The sequence below is a fragment of the Chaetura pelagica genome, unplaced genomic scaffold (assembly GCF_000747805.2).
Source record: "Chaetura pelagica isolate M959 unplaced genomic scaffold, ChaPel_1.0 scaffold358, whole genome shotgun sequence".
Taxonomy (NCBI): Eukaryota; Metazoa; Chordata; class Aves; order Apodiformes; family Apodidae; genus Chaetura; species Chaetura pelagica.
The window spans coordinates 320,000-324,301 of NW_009954233.1; positions in this window are offsets into that span (position 1 = coordinate 320,000).

A 4,302-nucleotide genomic window follows, 5' to 3' on the forward strand; every position below is an offset into this window, starting at 1 on the left:
CCTGCTAAATCATGCTTTTGAGTCCAGAGCCTGTACTTGAGAGGTCAGCTGGGGCTCAGGGTGACCATCTGGACAGAAAAACAGCATAAACTTTCTTTTGTACAATGGGGGCTCTGCAGAGATAGAAAGAAGGGTCCTACACATAACGCAGCAGGGTAGGTGGTAGCCACTGTAAATAAATTATCCTGAGGAAAAAAACTAATGGATGGGTTTTAGTGTGTGGGAATAAGGTAGAGGATGACTTCAGGTCTGGCAATAATCAGCCTAAAGGCTTCAGGTGAAGCCCAGAGGGAACTCTTGATTCTCAGTGGATGCTGCAAGGATAAATAACGCTTTTCCTTACCAGACACATGCACAAAAGAACAGCTTGTTCATGTCAGGAAGGTATATGACTCCTATTATCAAGTAAGCACTTTGCAATCTTTGCTGTGTTCATTGTCCTCCCTGATAAGGCAGAAAAACACAACTCTCACAGAGGGGAGCAGGTTGGCCTGGGGACATTTCTAGTATGGCAGGCAACACAGTGTCAGTGAAGCCAAAGAGTAGGACCCAGACTGTCAAAGATACTTCAGCCTTTATATCCCACAGAAAATCACTTGGAAGTCAATGTACAAACACCTCTGAGGATTTTGGCCTAAGTTACTATCGCAAGCTCACGCAAGGAGTCTACAGTACAGCAGGAGACTCAACTCCAATGTTCTCAGGGGAATCTTACTTTTATTCCTGCTAAGACACACAGGTACGGACAGGAGCATCATGCATTGGCATGGCATTCACCTAGCCTTACAGAGTGACTTAGAGAGAGATCAAAACTGCTATTTTGGCTGCCTTAGCATTCCTCGTCTCCCAGAAAATCCCGTGCCTGCAGCAGCCAGGTCGTTCAAAATGGATTGGCTGATGCTATTAAATCTACACCCTAGGAACGAAGCCCCTACTAGCAAGACTTGTTTTCTCCCCTAATGTCCTTACCCTGTGCCAACTAAACAGTGTTAATGTCACATCATTTGAAAAGGACAGAAATTCTCTGCAGAGCTGCAACAAAACAGCCCTTCTCTGATGCTGGTACGTAGCACACATCTTGGGGTAATAAAGCCTTCATTTCATGCTTCAGCAAACCTAAGCTAAGGCTTGGATTCAGCAACGTATGCAACGACAGCTCTCACCTAGCTTCACTATGAATGCCCCCATGTTTTATTCACATTTTCAACTTTTAATCTGGTTTCCCATGGGAAAAAGAATGCAAAAGATACTCAGACTCTGTACCTTCCACTTCTCCAGTAACTTCTGTGCATGCCAGTCTACTGTAACCAAATCTGAGCACTGGCATTCTTCAGGAAGGTAAACTCCTGCCAGTGTCATGAAAACAGGTGGGTGGTTGGAGAGAAGAAATATTTTACTTCAACAGCAATTTATATCACATCTTCAAACTTGACCCTTTCTCGCACTCTTTCAAGCTAGCTCTGTCCTGTCATCAAACCATGTGCTTGGTCTACTGGAGTCCAAGAGGATGCAGAATACCATGAAATATGTGTGTGCTTGTTGAAAGTGTAGCCTAAATATTTACAATCCTATAAATTTAAAGTAAACAGCTGCTGTACCTTACAGTTCAAGGTAAAGACAGAACAGCTGATGGAAATTGTATCAGTGTGCTATCAACCTAAGACAACAGAGCACAATATATTAAGCCCCAACCACTTCACATCTGTCTTGACACCATCATGCTTCTTTAAGTTTGACACCCATCAGTTCAATGATAAAATGCAGCCTGCAATGAAATAATTTTGGCCTTGCATCAGAGAGTTTGTCCCTACAATGGGGCGGGAAGACTGTACTCTCTGTTCAGGCAGCGTTAAAGGATTCAGGCAATGAAGCATGAGGCAAATATGCTGATCTGTTCTAGAGGAAAATACCTGTCAAGGTAAGTCTCAGTCCAGCTGGATGTTTATGCTTGCATATAACCTCAAGCACCAATTTGAAGTGAGCTGCTTGCAGTCTTAAAGTTATGGAGATATTTATGCTGTATCCATATACTAGGGATGCTAAAAGAGGATATACAAGACACTACCTCACTGCAGCATTTCAAACAGACCAAATTATATTCCTTGCCTGAGCCAGCCTGGGATCCAGTCATCACCTCACCACAAATTTCACCCTGCCCATTACCAACCCCATTGATCTAAAAATATCACTCCTGATTGGACGGCTGCTCATTTCTGAACAAGTGAAGGCTTGCCTGAATTATGTATTATTTTAAAACCAGCAAACACATGCAGCCACCAAATAGGGTACAATGCTGAAGGCTCACATGACAATTGGACACCTACTCTCCTGAGCCAAGAGTTTTCTGATCACAGCATTGCTCAGAAGGGAAGATAAAAATGAGTCACTCTGTATATAAAGTTCTGATTTTTTTAATGGGGCTTTGACCTGATAGAAACCCTTGGCTTTCAGCTACTCCTCACTTAAAAGCCCCAGAACTTTTCCCCTCGCCTGCTGGGACAAAATTCTTTTGCTCAGTTTTAACTCAAGGTTCCTGCATGATTCTGTTGAGGTCACCAGTGGCATTCACAAGCCAAGTGAGAGAAGTTGCTGGAAAAACAGGGTGGGAGACAAATGCACACTCGGCTTCCCTTCCCACACATACCTGGGCAGCTTGCCTGCGCCTGGCAGCCAGGGAGAACTTTGGGATCCCTGGGTTCAGAAGGATCTGACAAGACTGCAAATTAAAGCTTCAAATTAAAGCTTCAGGGCTTTGTGTCAGTCTAAGCTGGTTCAACCCATTCAGGTTGTATGTCAGCAGAGCACAACATCACAGGCCTAGCCTCGAGCACATGAGCCATCATGCTAAAGCCTGGCACACATCTAAGCAGGTAGCTGAATCACGACCTGAGATCACAAGAGCTGGAGAACAAGTTCTGGTTATGGTCACAACTTCTCCGTATTCATTCTGCAACAATACCACCTACTCTGGACACCACTAGGAGGGTTATTGATTTTCACAGATAACCCCCATAGCCTTTCTCAGATTCAAGCCTTCAGACACGGACTTGGCCCTAGGGAATGAATGGAGCAGAAGCAAAGTAGCGTCAGGCACAGCAGGCATTTGTGACTGTTAGTGAGCACTGGATATTGCCAATCATCATAAAACACAGGAAAACAGCAAGTGAGGGTTTACCCAGTTTAGATAATCCTGCAGGGAATAACTACCAATAGAAACTAATACATATGTAAGCAACAAGAAGCTGCCTGGGAAACTGAGCACCTTCCCTTCAGTGTCAGGTAAAACACAACACTTAAACTGCCTTTAGTCCAGCATTAAGTGTATTATTTAGCATACATATATCCCCAAAAAGATCATTCCTGAATACCTACACAGATCTTATCCTCTCTTGTGCAAAGTTTTAACACAGAAGGACAACATTATCCTCGTGTTCTGAATTTAAAGTAACTGTTTTTGTTTGTCTGGGAACAGTCTAGATTTCTCCCTAAGTACCGGGGAGCAGAATTTGGAGAGATTTCCCAGACTGGATGGTGACAGCAGTCACTTGTGATTTCTTAGGAATACTTCGAGCTTCTCTATTTAACTATCCTATGTTGTACTATCATACTTAAATTGTCCTAGACCTTCTCTCTCACCTGCTCTTGCTGCTGGTTTAAACTCCATTTGTGTCTTTTTCTGCAATCCTTTCCTCCTCTTCTAGGAGGGCGGCATTGATTCTCACTGTGCAGTCCTGCTCCACATGCTGTAAAGCACTGATGTCCCAGTGAAAGGGAAAGGCTGAGGGTCCACATGTGACACAACAGCATTGCTATGCCAAGAACAAAGCATCCCCAGGTTGGGGTGGTCGGCAGTACAAGAGGCTGTCCGTGCAAAATTCAAGAGGCTGAGCACTTTCAATTACAATTCAAATCTGCCATTTAGTTCATCATGTTTATTTAGGCATTAAAAGCAATTTTCCAAGCACATGTCTGTCACATTTAGACACAATGGGCTAGCCTGTAATTAGGAAGTATATGACCTCACTGGCTTTAATTGGGAGAAGCCTGCATCCAATCCATTTCCCAGATGATAGAAGGCAACTGGCATTAGAAGGGAAGTTCAGTGTCAGCTGGTAGAAGGCACACAATACCTGCTATAATGGCCCCCAATTCATCATCAGCCCTACTACCATCAGGACTTTGTCAATGATTTGCTCATCAATTTGCTTGTGTACCAACATAAGAGATCAGGAGACAGATACTGCAGCACAAAGAGTGATCACAGACCAGGAGGAAAAAAAAAAAAAAAAAAAAAAAAAAAGG